Consider the following 25,488-nt stretch of genomic DNA (forward strand, 5'->3'; position numbering starts at 1 on the left):
CAGTCATTTTGTAAATCCTCAAATCAAGGTGGAATTCTAATGAAATATTCTAAAGTCCTTTGACAATGTCACTCCTTATAGGGTAATTAATTCTTTTGATAGGGTCACATTTAGTAGTGTGTTGTATAACCTTTAACGAGATTGGCTCTATTGGGACTCAAAATCACCTTCCCAATTTGAGTACCATTAAAAAATTTAAGCCCTTAAGAACTTTTTGATGCATACTACCTGACTCTCCATTTGAGGACTATGAGGTGTTTAATGTTTCTACCACCTTGCATTTAGTACATCTATGCATTCCATCATGATAAATTGCCATTCTGAGCCATTCTGTGAAGTCCTATTTTGAGCAATGTTGAAATCTACATTTTTGCCTAAGTGTCAAACAACAATAAGAGGTCATGTTTGCAACTGAATATCTCACACACAATAACAACCTTTTTGGGAGTGTTTTATTTCCATACAAAGAACCTATTTTTTAGATTTTAATTCATTTTGATTCCATTTGACTAGGTTTTGAATCCCTCAAAGTTGGTCATTTATTGTTGTCATGCTGATGTAAATTGTTTAGAATTTTGGAAGGCCATGTTTGACTTGTTATAACTTTGACTGAGTAGAAAAAATGAGATAATTCCTTTTGCATTGCATTTTAGAGGTCAAAGAGTTATTATGTTTTAATTTTGAGCTTATGATGAATCTATTTGATCAATTTTAAAATGTGATTCCAAATGCAATTTGTAACTTTTTACCAATGTCATAAAGTGTAGATTGGTCAGTACCCCTATTTATGATGTCCTATCTCAAAATTCATGATAGGTGAGATAAAATGGATTGTACCACTATTTTCTCCTCTGAAAGTAGTTTGTAAATCTTGACAAATCTATTTGCACACTTTCCTAGGTTCATTCTATTTGCAAAAAATGTTTTATGACATTGTTTCCAGTCAGCAAATTCTAAGTAGCCTACTTTGACCATTCAACAAATGCATCATGTTATTTTTCATGAGCCCTAATCCTAGATTTATGTTGTCCTCATAACAATGAACCAATGCCCAATTTTTCATGCCCCCCCAAGTATCTATTTTCCCTATTTTCAAAGCCAAATTTGAATGTGTTTTTATACTTTTCTGACATGTTTTCTTGCAAGCAGTTCTAAGATGGCAACTTTGATAGTCAATATCTTTTGACTGAGAATTCTTCATGAGATGATATTTGATAAGGTAAAAGTGTGGGAAACAAAGAATCAATATTGTTGATTTCAAAGCCTAGTTATCTGTTTGGATTAGTTTTTAAAGCCAACCGACAGGCACTATTAGCAAAAAATCACCGTTTGTAGATAAGATGTGGAATAAGTTTTAAATGATCAATTAGTGCATGAAATTAATTCTAGTTAGTATTAGATATTCTATGGATCAGTTTGGCACTTCGGTCATTTGAAAACAATTTTTTTTTATAGCTAGACCTACTTTAGGGCCCAACTGATCTCATCAGAGTGAGAAGTAATACTCGCAGATAAAAATTGTCTTGGTTGGACATGATAGATAATAAGAAAAGGAGTTCACCTACAATACAAGAATGTGTGTGTTTGGTTTTCCCATTGACTCACATGAAAGATATTCCCAACTTACACATTGACTGGATAACCTTCTCTAATGTTACCCAAGTATATAATATAATATTTTGATTGAATAGGGGGTTTTGAAGTTGGAAAAGAAAGAAACTATGAATGCATACCAAGGGTTTAAATCGGTTCAGATGGGAGGCAATTGAGAAATCTTTAGTAAAAATTGTGGGTGACACATTCCATAGCATTGAAGAGGAGCCTCCATGGTGGAAGCTGGAGCTGACTTCAATAGAAAAAGTCTTGGAGTAGTGTGATTGGATTGAACACACAGACAACCTCTTTTATTTCATCTCTACTATGGGATGGAGTAGGGCACATATGCTACTTTGGGATCAAGAGGAACATCTCTCAACTAATCCCCTATCCATATATGGTATCTAATGCAATGTGACAAAGAAGGAATGACATGAGAGAAAAACATGCATGGGTGCCTATTGTAGAGGTCACCATTCTATTCACCCATGAACTTCCCTTTCTAATTTATATGAAATTCAAGTAAAAGATTAAGTTTGAAGTATATGCTTTGCAAATCCTTGATCAACTCTCATTTTCTACTATCATGAGAAAGGGCAGCTTTCCCTAGCTAAGTATGCCCATGACTCCTTGTTGTTGGAATCAATGCCCAACTTGTAATATGTAGAACAAAGCCCTCTGATAAAAGATATAACTCCACACACTTAGCAACAAAAACATCTTATAATCGATGCCAAATGAAAGAGATGCAGGGGTGTTTTCCTCTAGTCAATGCAGAGTGGACTTTGTAGTGTATAAATGAAAGTACAATGCCCTTTCCAAAAGATAGTTATGGTTTATTTCAAAATAAAAAGAACTCATAAAATGTGCCAAGCTAAAGCAAGTTTTAATGATATTCTAAATGAGGAAAATTCTAATCAAACTCTCTAAATCCATTGAAAAAATGGTGGCTAGGAAAATTATTTTTACCTACTTTCATATTTAACACTCTAATGTGTGGCCAAAAAATATTTCAAGAAGACATCCAAGGTCTTTAATCAGTTACAAGATGCTTGATGTCGACTGGATGTAGTCAGTTATGCAAAGGAAAGTCATGTGATGCAAGAGAAAGTTGTATTTGGTGTGACAACCATGAAAAGGTTTTATCCCACATTGTTTGTACAATGAGCATTGCAGTGTTTAAATAGAATAACACACACTATGTTAGTGTCTAAAAGGCTCACACCTTTTGAGACACAAGTCAAACCTGTGGTGGAACCTAGCTGGCTAGATTTGGAGGAAAACAAATTTTGAGCAAACATGTTGACTAGTGATGATGTTGACTCACAATGAATCAGATCATGACACTTGACATGGATTTTTGTGTACTAACATGGCACAGGGGACACATATTGTGAAGGCACATCCCTGCATGCACATTCAACACCCTGCTAACTATAATGTAGGAAAGCACCTAGCTGATACATGTCAACGAGCCCTAGTCTGTGGTGATGTGGAAGTTTAGTCAACATGATGAGGTGGCAGTGACATGGACCTAAGAGTAAATCAAAGATTAACATGTGGCATCCATTGACAAATCACAGACTAACATGTGGAAAATTACAACAAGCTCAAGATGAGTACACAGGATTGCACCATGTGGTAAATCTAATGATTGGCACTTCACCACTTCATGAAGATGTAAGGAAGATAAGCAAAGTAGGGAAGTGCCTGGTCACCATGTGGTAGAAAGCCTCGATCCATGATGACATGGTAGGTGCAGTTCTTAGCCAATAATAGAGTGCCATGTGGTGTCAACATGGCAGGTGTTGATAGAGTGGTGACATGGTAGTTCAGTGGTGGTAAGGCAGCCAATGAGAAGTTTCCATGTGGCAATGCTTGGTGGGTCAATCAGAGGGTGCCACATGGTGCCCAGTGGTAGCTGACTATGCAAAAATTTGGCCAATCATAGCATGAAAATGTCACAAGTTGGTCAACCAAGTTTGACCCAAAATTCATGGGTGATCCAAAAATTCAAAAATGATTAAAATTTTGATTTTAAATTTTTTTATCAAAAAGCTCATACAAATATTTTTAAATCTAAAAATGATATATTCTAAAGTTTCAACTTTAGAAAAATTTAAATTTTTTAAAAATTTAAAAGTGCAGACCAGAGTTTCATAGTAGAGATATATTTTTCAAAATGGCTTTCTGGGGGTTTTTGGTATGCTAGTATAGGCATATTATATATCACCAAAACTATGAGAGGATGGACCTTTTGATTCTGGAGTTTGTTTTTGCACAAGAAGCCATTTTTTTGGGTTATTCAAGGTTTTCTCCCAAATCCTCAACTTGTAACCGCATTTAGGAATCGAAGTTCAAAACTAATTTCTAGTAGGGTAATGAGCTAAATGTGGCTAAAAAGGTAGTAAAAATGTAGTTAGGGTCAAGTTTGGTCACCTTCAAGATAGTTAAATGGGGATTTCATCAGCATTTTATGATGCTTTTAGATATTTTGGCAAACGCAATGGTTTTCATCATTGAACAGGAGATATTTCAAGTTTGTTGAAAGATAATGATGAAAACCAAATTAGATCTCATGGGTAGAAAGATGAGGGATGTTCTACAATAGCAAAGAATGAAATTTCAAGTGGACACATGTCATGTTTAGATCAAATCTAGGATTTCTTTTCTTGTCTATATCTTCTTCTTTCTCATCCATTGTAGGGGTTGCAAATTTTCAGGGTGATACATCATTGTTGGTTCCAATTTGTCTATGAGACCACATTGTTGGATCTAGAACTGTGATTCCACCATTATTCCTTAGCATATTTATCTTGTATTAATAGTAGTAGTGAAGATAATATAGCTAGTTTTGATCTATTAAGTGTTTTTATGTTTTTGATTTCATGCATCTGGATGTATAGTTTCAAAGAAATGAATACAAATGAGCAAGAATTTCTTAGTTTCATTCTAATTCTCATCTCCTATCTCGGTAATCTATAATCTTATGTGGTTTAAGGACAAAGAACTGAGACCCATTTGCATCCCTTTAAAGTTGTTTGTCTAATATTTTTTTTTGTTAGAATAAGGGGCCAAGTAAATGGTTGATGTGTTTGATAGGATTTCTAGTTATTTTGAGAAAGATACTTCATAAGAATGAGGTCTTTATGAACACTAATATCTAATTCAAAAAGTGATTAGACAGATCTGGTATCTTGGTGTATGGAATGTGTCATTGATATCATAGATGTATGTGTTTGATTCATGGAATTTCCCAATAGATAAGGCACTGATCAGCTATAGGATCATTTATTCTTACTATTGCATATTTGGGGTTTTTGTTGATATTCAACATCATTAATCAAATATCTTTCCCTTTAATGTTGAAGAACTAAAAAGGATGCCCTCACTTAGCTTAGAAATTTCTTATGTCATGTTATTAGCTATTTCATGTTTGAGATCTGTGCATAAGTATTAGAAGATTAAAGGTTTTATCTGCTTTATTAGATTCAAGAATATGTTCTAGCATTGGTACCATATAAATTAAATCTGAAGTCCACCCACCTAGGTTTTGTAGAGCCTAAAGTAGAAGAAGGGTCAAAGCCTTATAGTTTCCCTAGTGTCTAAAAGGGTATGTTAAAGATGGGAGTTAATTTCCCCTAGATATATCTTGTTCTCATTGGGGTAATTTGGAACTATGTTGTTTCAAAACACCAACAAAATGATGACTCTATTGGGGAGATAAGATGGCAATACATCTTGTTAAAAGGACAAGAATCTCTCGTGTTAATTGAATACTACAGCCCTATTTTCAATATGGTTTTACCCATCCAAGTCACCAAAAAAATGGTGACTCTGATGAGGAAGTATTGAATCTAAAAGAGAGATTCAATACGGTTGAAAGAAAGGCATGTGAAATTTTTTTTACAACATTAAGGTTATGAAGAGTTTTTCATATGTTTGCTGAAATTCATGTCTCCCAGTGAACTTTTATCCATTTGCAGTAGTAACTTTGAAGTTGGCTGAAAATTGGATTGTTAAGAATGTTCATCTTCAATCAATTAAGCCAGATTTTGTTTTCAAAGTGTTGTTGTAAAATTAGAGTCAAGAATGAACTTAAGTTTGTGTTCCCTTTTCCAAGTTTGTAAATCTACAAGAGTGGTTTGATGATCTTCATATCTCCTACATATGAAGGTTTTGTTTAGATTTGTCAAGTGACAGATTATGTTTTATTTCTCACAAAGTGTGAGTAGCAACTCTTAATCTCTGTACCAATTTGTTCTTAGTTGATTTTCATTGTAAGATTTTGAAGATCATTCAATTGTATGGGTAGATCTGAAGCTTTTCGTGGTTTCTTGAAAAAGAAGTTTAAATTCTTGATAAGTTTAGAAGTGTTGTTGCAATCTGCTATTATAAGAAATACAAGTGTAAAAAAGTAAATCACAATGGTGATTTCTTTATCCCCTAGCAAGGATGTGGCATCTCTATAAAGTTTTTATCAATGGTGTGAAGGATTTTCAATATGCACCTATGTCAAATCAGCAGATCAAAATCTTGCATCAGCACTTGAGGTATTTTTGATTTCATGTTTCTCTTTCATGAAAGTCAAAAGACAAAAAATTAGAGCCTCTATTTAGTGATTTCAGCACTAGGATAAAGAGGTAGAAATTTTATTTTTAAAGTGGATTTAGATTGTAGATTTGATAATACTTTGTCAAGCTAAAAAGAGGTACATGAAAATTTGTTCATATTGTATGGAAAACTTCATAGTTAAGTCATTCCTTCTATCTGAAGGAATGTGGGAAGTGTAGCTAATTTAGATGCAGTCCAACTTTACATGAAATTCAAGTTGGAAATCTTAGAGATTCCTATTTTAGAAAGATCTAATGAATCATCATGGGCTTTCATGTCTTTATTAGTTTTCATGCCCGATTTACTACGTTGGATAGTGAAAGCAAGATATGAAAAGATCTAGCATTTTGGAACAGTATTTAGAGAATGTGAATGTTATTTGGAAAAGAATGATTGCTATATAATTTAAATTGAGAATGTTGATAGTTATAATGAAAGTGATGATTCCTATGATAGTATGTTTGAGAATGAAAAAAGTTATGAAAATAGCCCTGAAATATCTTCCTATAATGAAATTGAATATAAGGATGCATATAATATTGAGATATGGTGTAGGGAAGAGGATACATATTGTGAGTGTACTACTAATTTTTTAGATTGTATGACTAATGGTCCTATTGTTATAAGTTATTTAGATTATTCAAGATATGTTTGCAATCAAGATAAAGAAATTGGTGAAAGGTTTCTATTGAACATTGATGAGGTTTTTGCCTTGTTACAACATGAGTTTGAAAGGTATGCTTTTGAAACCTAAGTAGATACTACAAAAAGTTGGTTAATTAGAGGTCAAGGATAAAAAGTAGTTTCTTTGTAAAAGTGACATATAATTTTAAGCCTAAAAAGGGGTGCAATAGTGTGACAAAAAGGACATTGTCTAAAATAACTCTATCCAAGATTTTAATATGTTTTATAGAAGCCAGATGGGTACCTAGATCTATAATTTATTTTCCTGAAGCTTTTGGAAAGTTTTAATAAAAATTCAAGAGGACAACATTGGAGGAATAATTGGGTTTTCTTGATCTAATAGTAGAAAATTGGGGTTGGTGATAAACCCATTGCCTAGAATCCTAAAAACTATCGCAAAACTTCAAACCAGACATATACAAGTGATCCAAATCATTTGGACATTGGATAAAGCTTTTTTCAAGAGTTGAACTCTTGGAACCATTTAGGTTTCATAACAATATATAATAATATATACAAAATCAATTTCATAAAATCTATGTCTTTAACAACCAAATTTATAACCATAACAATATACAAAATTTATATCTCTTATAGTTTTATATACAACTTTTGGGCTTCTAAATATGCACATGTTACATCTCTTATCTATTTTTAATACAAAATATGGCATCTAAATATGCACACGTTACATGTCTTCTCTTTTTATATATACAAAGTTTGGCATCTAGATATGCACATCACTATGGAATTACAACATTTTGCAAGAGATATATACAAAGTTTTCAAAATAATTCTATCATATATAGAACGATTCAACTATATAGCATACAATCAATCAAGGTAACCTTCCAGATCAACTCTAACCTTTATTGTATCAAGTATTACCTCATGATCATATTCATGAACTTTCCACAACTTCTTGTTAAGAGTTTTACAACGATATAATATCAATTGAATATTAGCTATAGAAATAAGGTTAGAGTAATGAAGGACATGTTCGTGTGTCTCAAAATCCTCAAACAACTACAAGATAGAATTCTTGATAGGATACCTACATTTAATTATAAAGATAATTTAAAGTCAAAATTGATACGTTAGACATGATAAATTGCCTTAAAGAGGTATTCATGCCATTGGGCACAAATATACTACCTTCTAAGCAATGTGACTATCACAGTGATGAATCCTATTGGGTACTCAATACCCTCACCATCAACAATTATAGCTATTAGTTTCTTTTTGGACTCAATACACTAACGTAGAAAGTAATTGATTCTTTCTTCATTATTCTTATCTGCAATAACTAAATATACATGATCTGCAGTATATAGAACAATAAGTTAATGCTGAAATTGAAATGGAGATTGAACTATTTAATAATATGAAAATTTTATTTCAACCAAGTATTAAATTGATAAAATACCTAGTTCAACTAGGTCAGATACATGGTTTAAATCCATTAATGCTTATACCTAGTAGAACTATAGTGTTGTAAGGAATTGATATGAATCAATTGGATGCAAAGGCCTACAATACCATTATTTAGCCCACTCTTTTGATTCACATTCTTCCCATAAATGATGTATACAAGAAGAGCAAAAGAATGTAATATTTCTAGTAGGAATGGCTAGTGATGTTGTATTTGAACTTCTAAATGAATGCATCTCACTTGATCCTATAAGTGTACAATAATATTGCAATTTTTAAATGTTAGGTTCATGTATCAACCAAAAATATCTAGAAACCATAGACTTGCATGTATTACGTGGTCCAATCATAGAATTAAACCATTACACAATTATTTCAACATTTTCTAATGTTGCACCACCTTCATACTTTAATTCCTCTCTACTAAGATCTATTTTAACACATGCTCCAACACCATCATTCGCTCCATTTCCATTTCTCACCTCGGTGAAATTCCAAAAATGTTGCATTGCACTTGTCACATGCATCTTACTTAACGAATAGAACATCCTTGCATTTTTTAATTGTGTGTTGTAATTGTGTAATCTTTTATGTGTTGATTGTATCTTACATATCTTTCCCTCAGATTGTCATAGAAAACTCTAAAATATCCTTGCACAATCTCTAATGAATGAGTTTGATCATCACTAATATAGAAGTGATATTCTCCTAAAACCTTTCTATCCTTATCTGCTCTATCGTGTGCATGAATCAATTCTATGTGTATAAAAAATTGACACTTGTATAGAGTTGTAAATGAAGCAGACAATAGTAAACATTTGATAATCTTACTGATAAGTAATCAAGACAATCTATACCTTGAAGGCAGTTACACCAAATGATAGTTTGGAGGAAGTTAACTATTACAAAACTATAACTAGTCATACTAAGCAATGTAATAACAATATGCCAACATCCCCTCCCCCACCTCTTATTATATTGAACCTAAAAAACATTGAAAAACACCTTAAGGACCCTCCCTTAAGGATTATATAGAAAAATAAAATAAGATGATTACACAATTTGAATACATATTTTGAGAAAATATATTTATGAAGTAGTAGAATTTGAATCATGTAGGGCTCCATCAAGTTTTCTTGTGACCCTTGGAAAGGTGTAGCTTCAAAGTGTGTCGTAACTTCATATTTTTGAACACATAGTCTTCAATTATTCAACAAAAATCCCTAAGAGATGCAATCAATCTCTATCATTATCTAGTGACCATGAATGGCTATAATTCTGAATCATGTACTCCAAAGCCCACTCGATAACAATCCATATTGAGTGCAATATCAAGTCCAAAACTTGTCTTCAAGAATAGGTTGCACAAAGCATGTATTCTTCATATTTGTTAACATTTTGGAAAGCACAAAAAAATAGAAAACCAAAAAAATACAAAAAATGTTCTCATGCAGAGCACCATCTCAAAGCAATTAGAAGCTGACTTGAGATGATGGAATTTCTTCCATCCACCAATGCCACCAACCTCCAAAAATTGAAGGTTCAAAAAACTAAATTGGGGTTGATTGGGTAGATATTAATAATTTCTCCATCATATGATGTGTCATTATTTTCAATGAAAGCAACATTATATCCTTCATCAAATGGATCTTTCAATTTTCCTTTAAGAACATCACTAGCTCTACTACTACAAACCCATGTCCTGTGACTCGTTTTCTTACAGTAAAAACATTTATTGTCTCTTTTATATATGTTTGACCATTTATTAGTACTTTGTGAGTATAATGCCTTATCAAGTAAATAATATTCCTCTATAACTTATTTTGTCCTCTTTTCTTCTACTAGAAGGACTGATATCATATCCTCTAAAGTTTGTGAAGTGATTTAGTTGAGTGTAAAAAAAATGTTACTATAGTTTGAAGACAAGATATTTAATAAGATAGCCTTAGTATCATCATCATCAACATGAACCTTAACTTCTATAAGTTGCCTAATGATAGATCTTAGGTCACTAATATGATTTGATATTATGATACCATTCTCCATTTTGAAGCTAAACAATTGAAGTTTCAAGGAAACCTTTGCATTGACAACTTTTTCTCCAAAAAACTTGTTTAAACTATCCCAAATATCAACAAAAGATTTATCTAAATTTATATGATGAAGTTCAGAATCTGTAATAGCAAGACAAACAATAGCCTTGGCTTTATCATCTCTAGTGTTCCACTCCAACAATTTATTTGCATTTGTAGGTGTCTTTTCATTGTTGCTCACTATTCCCCATAATTTTGTATTCATCAATTGCATTTGTATTTTAATTCTCCATGTATGAAAATTTAAACCTAAATAGTTATCTACTAAACTCTCCATTGAATAAAAAAGATTTCACTATCTAGCAATACAACTCCACTTGAATTTGTAAAGAAGTTGGCTTTAAAGTCAGTGCACACATCAATAAAATATTGACAATAAAAAACTCCCTATATACATACTCTTGTATTTTATCTCCATACATCAACCACTTTTAGGCATCTCAGATCACTATTGTTAATTTATTGAATCTCAACAAGTTCAAAAAATTAAATAGCAGAGAAGGACCCCTATTGACCGACACATGATGCGTTATTTTGGTTTTCTCTAGATGTGGGTTTATCAAATTGTGTAAAGAAAATCCTCATCGAATCCTATGCAAGATCCTTTCTACAAAATTGGTTTATGCAATAGTTGCCTCAACCAAACAATCTCATTACAAAATACCAATGCCTTGAATCCTACCATTGTTAGCAATCTCAACCATTGCACAAAAGGCCCATCTTTAGCTCATCAAACAACAAGTTCAAATCTTTAATCCATACAAAATTTGAAATGTAATTGCATGTGATTGAACTCAGTAGAGAGGGAAGAAGATATCAAACATATATATGTGTCATCTCTTCCATCTCAGATTGTTACATTATCCATCATTTTGGTGAGTAACAAGCAACGTCGTTGCCTCAAGAATCAAAACCCATGAAGTTAATGTTAGATTGGAAATATGATTGACTTCCAAATATCTAGGCTTCAATACCAAATGAAGTAGACAAGAATAAAAAATTAATTATCTTATTGATAAGTAATCAAGGCAATTTATACCTTGAAGGCAATTACACCAAATGACAATTTGGAGGAAGTTAATAGTTACAAAATTGTAACCAGAATGTACGAAGTAATGTAATAACAATATGCCAATAGTAATACATTGGTTGCACTTCATTTTGAGGTTTTAGTGTATAGTGTTCAACAAAGTCAACAACTGATACAATCATACCCAAAGGAAAAGTGTTCTTACACAACTTGAATTTCTCATCTAACCATCTAGCTCTATGTGTATGCGGTATGTACTCACGAACTATTTTCTCTTAATTTTTTCTATAAAATCAGCTATGCATACATCATTTTTACTAAGTCACACCTCTTTAACACTTTTCCATATTTTACACCATATGTAACTAAGTTGTACTTTCCAAGAGAAGGGTATGTGCAGGATCATGGTGTGCCAAAAAGTGGCAACGTGAAAAAAGTAGAGTTTGAAGACGTCTAAAGCACTTCAAAATTCACTTTGACTTTTTTTCACCTATCCAGGTACCAAACCTAGAAGGTAAGGCCGAGCCTTATCGGATATCCGATAATTAGTAGAATAATATTATAACAATATAATAATAATTATTATTATACTATAATATAATATTATTATTATATTATAATAATATAAAAATATTATATTATAATAGTATAATATATTATTTAATATAATATTATAGTATAATAACAATATTATATTATAATAATATATTATATTATAATGATATAATATAATATTTAATATTATAATATATAGTAATGTAATATAATATATATATAATATAATATAATAATAATAAAGTAATATATTATAATATAATATATAATAAAAAAGTATAATATATTATAAATTATAATAATATAATATAATATATAAAAATATTAAATATAATATAATATAATGTAATGTAATATATTTTATATAAAATATAATATAATAATAATGTAAGATATTATATGTTAGCATTTATATATAATATTACATATCGGATATCTGATGTTATATCGAATATCCAATATTGAAACGAATATTTGATATAATATCGGATATCCAATACCTGCGAACAACATAAACTTTAAAAACACAGACCCCCAGGCCCATTATTACGTTATTTGGGGCCAATTTTTTGCAAGCGTGATCAAATATACGATCAAATATCAGATATCAAATATTAAGGCATTTTTTTTCCAACTCATTTTTAAATTAAATTCAATAGATTTTTGGATGATTTTATTTGTTTCAGTTGAATCTAGGGTTTTTTTTGAAAAAAAAGGTTTAAATTAAGGTTTTTTTAAAATATATATTACGTTTTGCAATTCAATAGGAATGGCTGATCAGAATGATAACACTGAAGCAGGGAATAATATTCCTCGTAACCTCCCACCAAATGATCTAGTACCCCCACAAAATTGTCCACCAAATGATACTCTACCCCCTCAAAACCCTCCTTGAATCGAGGATTTGATAAATGAAAATCTCACTGAGTTGAGAGGTTTGCATAGAATATATAATAATGTACATGCATTGGCTCCTATGTTATCCACGTTAAACACCATAGTGGATAACATTGAAACCCTTACAAAACAACAAAATGCTACTCTTCATTGGTGTGATGAAATGCACGAGATGTTTGATGATGGTTTGGATTATGATAAGGTTGTGGCCTTCAACATAATCAAAGACGATTTGGCTAGCCTTTTTGCGAACCCGAAAATGGGTTTACCAGTTGACCCAAATAAATCCAAACTATCGATTAAATGGTGCACAAATGATGCCATACGTGCAAAATTTTGGGATCATTGGTGGATGGTCTTTGATATCCCTCCACATGGAAATTTAGACATGCCATTTTATTTCCTTAGAAAATTATATTCAGAATTTGTGTTGAAACTTTAAGTGAACTATTGGAGCATGAAGCCCAACATGGGTGTAGGACTAGGAGCTCCTCAGGATAGACCCTCTTCCCAAGGGAAGAAAGTTGGCACTTTTGTCCCCCCCACTGATATCTCCCCCATTTCTTGAGTGCAGCATCCAAATATTATGATACAGGCTAGCTCTCAGACCATCAGAGCCATTCATAGGCTGAGTAGCCTAATGATATCTCAGGCTAGGTCAGTCCTGCCTCCTTGTGTTGATGATGTTGGTGCTAGTTCATCATCGGCTAGCTCATATCATGTTTGTGTGCCTCACACTTGCATTACGTGCAAGAATATTTTCTTGGGTCCCATAGGTGATCTTCTTGAGTATCATTTTGTATTAGATGAGGATACACCAGACACACATGCAGAGGCTACAAACCCTGATGTGAGAGAGGAGGGGAATGTAGAGGCATGGACTCCTTTGATGTCGGTACGTGTATATATTTTTTTGTTATGACATATGTGATTTAAAGTTAATTTTTATAATAGTGTAATTTTAAATTTTAAGCCATATTGACTTTTATATGTATGTGATCTTCATTCATGTTTAGTTGGCGATCGAGGAGGAGCTTAGACAGATTAATGATGCCATGCTCTTGGCCATTTCATTTGGCCTTGAGACATCTACGGTACATTATGTTGTGTTCACAATTTTTTTTCTATTTGATATTGTAGCATATATGGTTGCTAATCTTTCTTTTATCTTGCAAGTAGCACCTATTCTGGGGGAACAAAGCGCAGGGGGTGAGCCAACACACATTGACAAAGGAAAGGTAATTAGGCACTTTCTATTTAATTAAATATCGATGCATTCTTGTAAAATTTTTGTGGTAATCCCATTTAATTACATTCTTTATTGTATATAGGGCATGGCTACTGGTGATGAGCATGTACAGATTCTGTGTCATAGACCATCAAGGATTTCCATTCGCACTGAGAGCCCCATTGTATGTATAAGTTCTTGGGTGATGCAACGTGCTCCCCTACCCATAGGTGGTTAATTATGTGGTGTTCCATGTTCACTAATAGTCATGGCTTTTGGTCCAATGGCAAATGGGCCCTACAATTGGTATTAGAGCCTGGTTTTGGCCTAGTCATGGGTTCAAATCTCCCCGGTGCCTTCCTGACCCATGTAAGCACCTGGTATGTGTGTTGAGGGGGAGATTTTTGGGTGATGCGACGCGCTCCCCTACCCATAGGTGGTTAATTATGTGGTGTTCCATGTTCACTAACAGTCATGGCTTTTGGTGCAATGAAAAATGGGCCCTACATAAGTAATCATTTATTTTTTATTATCCTTATCTTCATAAATAAATTAAAAAATTATTTTTGTGATATTAACAACTACTATTTTGTATCTCATAGGAGACTCCTAGTACACATGAGGTATGATGAGAGAGTTATGTAGATTTGATGATGCAGCCACTCACTCCTGAGGAGGAGCCTACAATAGTAAGTTGTAGTTTGAATTCATGATTAAACATGTTATAAATTTAGCATGCTATGAATTATAATCTTATAGTTTAAATTGTAGATTCATCTAACAAACGTATTTGAACATATACAGCCCACAATCAGAGAGGTACCAGCATTGTCGAGGGCATACGAGAGGACTCCTGATTGGCATAGGAGGTCAATGAGAGAGGTATTTATTATGAAATTTTGATAGTATAAATCCCCATTACAAAAAAATCATTATGCATTTGAGTAATTCAATGTTAGATACGTAGAATCATATAAATTTAGTAGTCTAACTTTGGGTTTTCCTTTTTTGTTTATGTAGGAGGCATCTGATCCACCTAGTGCAGCAAAGAGGCTGCATTTTGATCATCCACTAGCACCCTAGGATCGTATAGTTGTTGTAGGATGCATCATGAGAAATTTTGAGATGGCATATGCCACATTGTATACAGAAACATTGATATTATACAAATTCTAATGGCATGATCAACCACATTTTGTATATGGATCTATGTATTTTGATATATATTTGAGTACTTTGTCTATAGATACATGATCTTTGATATATATTTGTGTAAAATTTTTTCTATGGATACATGTATTTTGATATATATTTTTGTCATTTATGTGCACAATGATATACATATTAATTTAGTATCTAGTATTGTTCAATTTATTGTGAATCATGTGTATTGTTCATGTTTATGGAATATCATTAATTTTGATTATGTTTGTTATATTCGATTCAAATGCAATAATTTTTTAATAAAATTTTAACAACCTTTATTATCAAATTTGGATGCAAGGTATAATTTGAAGTGCTATCATGACATAAACACATTTGTTAACCTCCTACACAAGGTTCAGATAACCTCAAATCTGATTTTAAATTCCACCTTCAACCTTGAAACTAACTCTTGGTTTCAAATCTAATCTCAACATAGTTAAGGACTCCACTACTCAACCATGGATTCTATTCCCAACTACCAAGTCATTCATAGATTCATAATCTTTGATAACTAGCACTTCACTTTGTTACTATCCTCATACTACAACTTTTCAATTTCAACATAACTTCAAAATATCTCAACTTAAGAGACTTGATTGGACAGTTCATTGATAGCCCTCATGAGCTCTGATTTTTTTTAGGCCTCAGCATCACTGTCCTGTAGCATTCAACGGTTCATTGATAGCCCTCATGAGCTGTGAGTTATGACCCTCGAAATATTGACCTCAAAATGCACTTAGAGCACCTTGGAGACTCCTTAGTACAGGGTGGGCAGGAATGATGGATGGTCTCTGTGGCCAAAAAAAGGGTGTCACTAAGTTCACCTGCCCACCCAGAGCTAATGGCACTGACAATTCGATGCCAAGATCAGCGGTTTCAAAGTTACGCTATGGTGCACCTATGAACTAAGGCACACTGCGAGTTTTGGCATCAAGAGAGATCATTGTGCCAAATGCAAATGGAATGTGATCTCTTGAAAATGAGATAGACCTATTATTTTAGGCCTCAGCATCACCATCCTGTAGCATTTGACAGTTCATCAATAGCTGTCATGAGCTTTGAGTTATGACCCTCGAAAGGCACTTAGAGCACCTTGGAGACTCCTTGGTACAGGGTAGCCACAAACGATGGATGGTCTCCATGGCTGGAACAAGGGTGTGACTAGGGTTCACCTACCTACTCAAAGATAATGGTTTTGATGATTTGATGCCAAGATCAATAGTTTCAAAGTTACGTTGTCGTGCACCTATGAACTGAGGCACACTGCGAGTTTTGGCATCAAGCGAGATTGCTATGCTGAATGCAAATGGAATGTGATCTCTCAAAAATGAGATAGGTTATTTTGGGCCTCAACATCACCATTTTTAGCATTCAACATTTCATCGATAGCCCTCACGGGCTCTAAGTTATGACCCTCAGAATATCGACCTCAAAAGGCACTTAGAGCACTTTGGAGACTCCTTGGTATGGGGTGGTCGCGGATGATGAATGGTCTCCATGGCTGGAAGAAGGGTGTGGCTAGGGTTCACCTACCCACCCAAAGCTAATGGAACTGATGATTTGATGCCAAGATTAGTAGTTTCAATCTTATGATGTGGTGCACCTATGAACTGAGGCACACTGTGAGTTTTGGCATCGAGCGAGATCATTGTGCTGAATCCAAATGGAATGTAATCTCTTAAAAATGAGATAGGTTATTTTAGGTCTCAAGATCACCATCTTGTAGCATTTGATAGTTCATTAATAGCCCTCACAAGGTCCAAGTTATGACCATCGAAAGATTGACCTCAAAATGCACTTAGAGCACCTTGGAGACTCCTTGGTACAGGGTGGCCACAAATGATGGATGGTCTCCATGGCCAAAACAAGGGTGTCAATAGGGTTCACCTGCCCATCCAGAGCTAGTAGCACTGATTATTTGATGTCAAGATCAATGGTTTCCAATCCTATAGCATTTTCCAATTTATTGATAGCCCTCATGAGCTTTGAGTTATAACCCTCGAAAGATTGACCTCAAAATGCACTTAGAGCACCTTGGAGATTCCTCAGTATGGGGTGGCCGCAAATGATGGATGGTATTTTTGGTCAGAACAAGGGTGTCACTAGGGTTCACCCGCCCATCCAAAGTTAATGGCACTAATGATTCAATGTCAAGATCAGTGGTTTCAAAGTTACACTGAGGTGCACCTATGAACTGAGGCACACTATAAGTTTTTGCATCGAGCGAGATCATTTTGCTAAATCCAAACAGAATGTGATCTTTCAAAAATGAGATAGTTATTTTAGGCCTCAGTATCACTATCCTGTAGAATTTGATAGTTCATCGATAGCCCTCATAAAATCTAAGTTATGACCCTTGAAAGATCGACCTCAAAATGCACTTAGAGAACCTTGGAGACTCCTTGGTATGGGGTGGCCGCAAATGATGGATGGTCTCCATGGCCAAAAAAAGGTGTCACTAGGGTTCACCCACCCACCTAGAGCTAATGGCACTGGCAATTCGATGCCAAGATCAACAGTGTCAAAGTTACGCTATGGTGCACCTATGAACTTAGGCACACTGCGAGTTTTGGCATCAAGCAAGATTGTTGTGCTGAATGCAAATAGAATGTGATCTCTCAAAAATGAGATAATTTATTTTAGGCCTCAACATCACTATCATGTAGCATTCAACAGTTCATTGATAGCCCTCACAAGCTATGAGTTATGACCCTCGAAAGATTGACCTCAAAATGCACTTAGAGAACCTTGAGGACTCCTCAGTACGAGGTGGCTACGAACGATGGATGGTCTCCATGGCCAGAACAAGGGTGTCATTAGGGTTCACCCACCCACCTAGAGCTAATGGCACTAATGATTTGAATAGTTCTAGCTGTTAGGAGTTAGATTTTGAAAAGTTGTCAAGAAAATTGCAAAAGTTGCTAAGCAACTTTTTGCAATTTTTGCGCTAAGACAAGTTTTATTGCAAATTTGATTGCAAATGGACTCTACAAACTCCTAGGGACCCTAATAATGTTCTAAACATCTAGACTTACCCAAAAAACATAGAATTTACCAAAAATCCACTTTATTGGACCAATTGATGGCCAAGGCTTATAGTTGCACCATGGGGTCTTGTGTCCATTACAAATGTGGATGGTCACAAGGAGATCATTAGATCTATCCCTAGACCTTATTACATAAAGAAAAAAAAATGATTAGGTGCTTTGCACTAGTGTTCCCTATATTTCATTAATATTATTGGACTAAGAACCAATTTTCCTCTCAGTTGGAAGGGTGGGCCTAAGGGTTCAACACTAATGGGTGATGTTGAACCACCTTGGTACTAACTAGTTCATTTGGGGAGGCTTGAGACTGCATGCAAAGAAATTCTTGTCTATTTTACTCTTGTTTCAAGGGGTGGGCCTAAGAGCTTAACATATTAGAATGATGTTAAATCACCATATTAATGAATAGTTCATTTGGAGATGGTAGCTAACCAAAGCTTAGAAGATTATTTTTATAGTATTGTAAAAGTTTTTTGTGAGAACCGTGCTACTAAAAATTTAGAGTACATGAAATTTTTCCAATGATTCTAAGCATGGTAACCAATGGAGGAAGAGTTGGCATGGTTGTAATAATGCATAGTAACCATGATGAACCAACTAAAAGGAGAAACACTGTGAACCATGATGCACTTGAACATAAAGATGATTATGGAGAGGATCAAACGCAACATGTTGCTTCATTCCCAAATGTTAACAATATAAAAGTGATGCAAAGGATAGGGTGATGGACTCAAGTAACAACCTAAAATGAGTAAATTTGTAACAATGTGCCAAGTGACCCTTCTAGGTCCTGATGGTCAAATCCCAAAAATGGTCAACTTTAGGAAGTTTTAAGGCTTCAATGAGTTTTTTTTGACATATTCACCATGTTCCAACACTTACCCTTGAGTTTCAATATTTTTCAAGCCAAAATGCACAACATGCCAAAATGTTGTCTATGCAACTTTACAATTCTGTGACAACAGCAAGACAAATAGGTGGATAAATTTATTTTTTTCAAAAGAATCCTTGAGTAAATGGATGTTTTGGATACCCTTTATCCTTTCAAAAAACATATATTAGAATTAGATACCCTTCCTTTGGAAAATATCAATGAACTTTCACACTTCTATTTTTTAACAATGTAGAAAAGATACATTTACAAAGCAACCACTAGAAGGACTTAAGATCTGGACTCCAAACTTTGCACAGGCTCCTAAAATGACTTCAATTAGACAAATCCACTCTTGATTTCAATCTATGGGTTCCCTAACCCCAAAAGCCCCAATTCACCTTCTCAAAACCCTTGTTCCTAGGGCATCACCAATCTCACACGTGCCAAGCCTTCTTGGACTAATTTAAAATTCAAAAATCTATATTTTATCACCATAAACATGAATCGACTCACAAACACTACCCTCTTTAAGGAAAATCTCTTCCTATAGGACTGTCCCTTCACTTTCAACCCTTCTTTGCACCCTTTTATGTTTGGTGGCCACCAATTATTCTAGTTAGTTGATCATTTCAGGGTTAGAAGACATTATACATGTTAGGAAAATGGAATTCCATGAAGAATTAGGTAAGCATTACATGGAATGACCATGACTAGATGAAAAAATTGTCAAAATGCTTATGAAAAGGACTACTACAGCTAACAATCAGCAAGTTAGATGAATAACCCTTCAAAAATGAAATCAAAACTTGGTCCTAAACTTCCTTACAGATCTTATAAGATGCCTCAATGCATTAGAATATCATAAAGAACTCTATAAACTCCAAAGAACCTTCAAATTGCTATTAAAATCCAAGCTTTTTTATTCAAAATTCTAAATTAGTCCGTACATACTGCCCTTACAGTCCGTACAAACACTATTTATAAGTTTCAGGGGATGATTAATAACCCCCTCAACCACCTCCAATAGGTTTCACTTCCTATTCCTTCATAAAATTTAAACTATGGAGTTTGCCTCCAAAATGCTCATGTAGCTATTACATTCAAGATTTGAATTTTCTGAAGTAATAAGCTAAATTTTAAGTGACTTATTGAATGTTTCAACTTATGAAATGACTTGAGATTATTATGAGACCTTATTAGGACCTATCTAATGACTCACTTACCCTATGCAAACCTAGACATTACTAAAATTCAAATCTCATGGTCATTTACAACTTTTCAATATGAAAGTCTTTCAAAACATTATACAATATTATGACTCTCTATGCTTTCAAATGCCATGATTGGTTGCAAAATGGAAGAAATCAAGTATTATAATTGTTCATCCGTACTTTCTAGATTTTTCTTATTTGATTAGTTTGATAAAAACAGTTTTAATAATCATAATGTCAGCTTTATGTCAAATAAGGAAAAAGCCAAACTTGTAATAAGATATCCGCAAGCAATTATCTTTCATATAGTTATAAATGCTCTTAAAATTGTCCTTATAGCCTTGTATCACATGCAAATATGATTTGCAAGAACTTGTTCAATATCTTCCTCTTATAATTCCTTACAAAGAACCTACCAAAATACAAATTAGAATGTGCAACTAATTTAACCTATCTTTTTCATTATTACAAAAACCATATACAAAAAAAGTTCACATTTTACATCATAATACATCATAAATCTTAGGAATTCTCCCCAATACCACCCCCCCCTCCCAACTCTTCATGATTTACCTACCTTCCAATATCATAAAAAAAATAGTAACTTATTATATTAAACAAGATAATCATCAGTTCATTGAATCATTATGAACAAAATAACATAAGAAGTAAATATACCTAGTCAAGTGTTCCAATAGGATCCTTTCTCTATTTTAGGGGCTCCAATAGGGCTTCATGATCAGCATTAGCAATAGTAAAAGGTTCTTTTACTTTTGTTCTTCCTTGATGCTTCAACAACTTTACATTTGTTGCTATAATAAGATGCAAATATATGAGAATTATTTTGTGCTTCTAATAGTCTTTGAATGTAGGAATTATGTTCCTTCTAAGCATGTATGTCCACAGCCATGTTCCAGTGACAACCACTGAACCAGTAGGATGTGTGAATCCATCATCATATGTGATCAGTTGTGCAATTTTTTGTTTACCTCTTACACAATGTGCTAACCAATAGTCAAATTTCTCATCATTCCCCTATGGTGCAACCAATGCAAAGACATGTCCTAGCTGAAGTACATCCGATAGATGGTTATGCTCAAGTAAACTTTCAATGTCAGCATTTTTGATAGAGGATATGATAGACAATGGAGTAAGATAATGTGGAGCCCATGTATCCACCCACTGACTTGACTCACAGTGATCACAATCACACTGAAAACAACTAGGACTAAAGCAAGCTAGCTATTGTGTCCAAATGGTCCATGTACTAGAATTAGAGCTCCAGAATGAATGCATTTTTGATGAGTCTCTCACTATAGCACAATATGATCTATCAGCTATGAACCCTTCCTCAACCAACCAAAAGAATCTATGTACCACTAAATCAAGAGTCCCCCCTTGTGATAATGCTAAACTACACCAATCAATAATGCTACAAGCATCAAGGAGCTCTGCTACTGAAATCTTTAGTTGCTCCTTAACTAGAGCACTCTTCACACATGCCCCTGCTCCATCATGCTCCTTTTTTCCATGGCTGGACTCAAAAAAACACCAAATATGAGGCACCCCTCTATCTACATGCATCCTACACAACCAATAAAATATGCAAGCACTCTTGAATTGACCTGTATAGTTATCTGACCAAATGATATGTCTATCCCTAGCAATTGCATGCTCATGTAAAAAATCAAAATAATTCTCAAAATAATGTTGCACAAACTCGTGAGAGTGAGATCTATCATCACTCATATAAAAATGATACTCTCTAATAATGTTTCGATTATCTATATGTTATGTGAACAAAAATAGCAATCTGAATAGAGTTGTAATACTGAGATTGTGTCTCATTTTGAGGTTGCAATGTGTAGTTCTCAGCAAAATCAACAACTAATATAATAGTTCCAATGGGAAAAAGAGATGGAAACTCTCTTTCAACATTATAAATTATTCATCCAACCACTGAGACCTGTGACTATGTCTTACATACTTGTAAAAAATATTTTCCTTGAAATCTAAAATAAAACTAGCCACAGTGATATCTTTTCCAACCAATTCACATCTAGAGCTCTCACCTCCACTCTTCAATGTGTATTTCACCATTTCATATACCTTTTTTTTCACTATTGTCTTTCCAAGATCTTGTTCGTACCCCTCATGGAAACATGTGTCAAACTTGGATAAGCCACCACATTCTGAACACTTCTCATTTAAGTAAGCATTTCTATAAAAGAAACAACCATCAACTCTATGACATAAAAGTTGATCTAGCAAGTCTCTTGATGATTTTGGAAGCCCACTAGCACCACAATCCTCCAACATTTCTTTACTATGCAAAGTAGAACGGATGGAGTGTAATAGTTCATAGTGCATAGAAAACTCAACATGATATTTGCAACAACATGTATTTCAAATTTTGAGTGGCACACAATAAAAAGGCTTCAAAGATTCAAAAGCCCTTTGTGATATGTGAAGACTTGGATGACTCTCTCTAAATTGTTTGAACAACATAGTTTGACTTACCTCCAAATAGTGTTTAGGATGTGGCATGCAGTCTCTGATGCCAATTCTCAACTTTAACATGTCTTTAGCATTGGGTGATACTTGTGAGTTAGAGTGCCAAAATTATGTAATTTCTTCCTTCACATCATCGGATAGCTTCTTATCAAAACGTGGAAGTCTCCCACCAAATGCCCATGTTTCATTTTGAAGAGGATCATCAATTTTCTCTTGTCGACTAAGTGCTCTTCTCAAAGTAGTACAATTTAAATTCAAATCAATACAAGTTTGTCTCATATATCTACCCTTTCTCAAATGATGACTTACCAAAGAGGTTGTAATAACCCTTCAAGTAGCTCTATTATCTTTCTCCCTACTATTTTTCCCAATGCTATTGAGAGCATTGAAAAGATTCTTCACAATAATGGTATTTCTTTCCAACTTTTTATTGACACAAATCTTCAATTTGGAAAGCATAGGTCTCATCTTTTGCATCTTTAATAAGTGCATAAAAAGATGACATTGCTCTACTACTGTCTTGTTGCCGAAAAACATCTTATATAGTCTTGAAGCCCATAACTGAATGGTTCTTTCTGATTTTTTCCCTTCCAAACTAGTAATAATCATTTAATCAATTTTAATTATCCATTTTGGTGTTTTACAACCTTCATGTCACTTATAACTAGGAGATATGTAAGGTTCTTGTGTGTTAGGTTCCTGTGCATTGTCATGTTCGACATGGTCAATTATTCAATTTGGATTATGACTTGGTAGCATTTCGTCTTCAAAATTTTCATTCTCTACTTTTTCAATTTTGACATTATTATTTTCAATAGGTACATTTTCATTCCCCAACTGTACATATTCATTATCTGACTCTATGATTTCACCTTCAACTAATTCATCATCAACTTGATTGATATTTAGCATACTTTGTCTTTTTCTTCGGTGTTCCATTTTGTCCCTTTCCCTATATGCCACAAGGTCTTCATTAGATATCTTCCTTTTGCATTTAGCCTTTTGACAACTACTACTCCCCATTCAGATGACAATATTAGACACCTAGGGTTATATTTCTAAACTTTTTTCGATTGGTTGGACCCCAAAACGCAACCTTTTGTAAAACTCGTAAAAAATATTGAGTTGTAAAGTCTGCAGGGATAGGGAATATTTTGGAAATTTTAAAGATGTCAGTAATATTTTAAAGATGCTAGTAATTTGAAAGATGCCAGTAATGCCAGTAAAGATGCCAGTAATATTCGATATCTGATTTCAAATCAAATATCTAATATGCCACTAGGAACATCATGGAGGGAAAATCGAGTTTGTGAGCTAATAATTTATAACTTATCAATTATTTGACTTATATTATTATGTAAAAATCTATTATAATATATATATATATATATATATATATATATATATATATATATATATATATATATATATATATATATATATATATATATATATATATATATATATATATATATATATATATATATATATATATATATATATATATATATATATATATATATATATATATATATATATATAATAACATAACTTAAAGATATAACATATAGTCTATTCATATATTATGTTATTCCTATTATAATCTAAAATAATAATATATATTATTATATTATATTATTATTATTTTTCTTATATTTTTATTAAATATAATAATGTAATATATATATATATATTATGAGCTATGTTATTAATATATAATAATATATTATCTTATTAGTATTATAATATATAAATATAATATATATTAATATATGTGTCCCTAGGGGTCCTAGGACCCCTAGGGACATATTAGAATGCTTCATATGGGTCACCTATGACCCCCTTCGACCCATTACATGATGGCATATGTCCCTAGGGGTCCTAGGACCCCTAGCGACATATTAGAATGCTTTATATGGGCCAAAAGGGGTCACAGGTTGACCTATGACCTCCTTTGACCCATTAAATGATGACATATGTCCCTAGGGGTCCTAGGAACCCTACGAACATATTAGGATCATTCTTCTGGTCAAAGAAGGTCATAGGTCCTTTGACTCATTACATGATGACATATGTCCCTAGGGGTCCTAGGACCCCTAGGGACATATTAGAATCGTTCTTGTGACCCATTACATGACGAGGACCCTAGGGACATATTAGAATTATTCTTGTAGGTCAAAGGGGGTCATAGGTTGACCTATGACCCCCTTCGACCCATTACATGATGACATATGTCCCTAAGGGTCCTAAGACCCCTAGGGACATATTAAAATCATTCTTGTGGGTCAACCCATTACATGACAAAATATGTCCCTAGGGGTCCTAGGACCCTTAGGGACATATTAGAATACTTCATATGGGTCAAAGGCATTCATAGGTTGACATATGTCCCTAGGGGTCCTAGGACCCCTAGGGACATATTAAAATCGTTCTTGTGGCTCAAAGCGGGTCATAGGTTGACCTATGACCTCCTTCAACTCATTACATGATGAAATATGTCCCTAGGTC

Source organism: Cupressus sempervirens, chromosome 4, assembly GCF_028749045.1.
Source record: "Cupressus sempervirens isolate cs-2001-9-10 chromosome 4, ASM2874904v1, whole genome shotgun sequence".
NCBI classification, from domain to species: domain Eukaryota; kingdom Viridiplantae; phylum Streptophyta; class Pinopsida; order Cupressales; family Cupressaceae; genus Cupressus; species Cupressus sempervirens.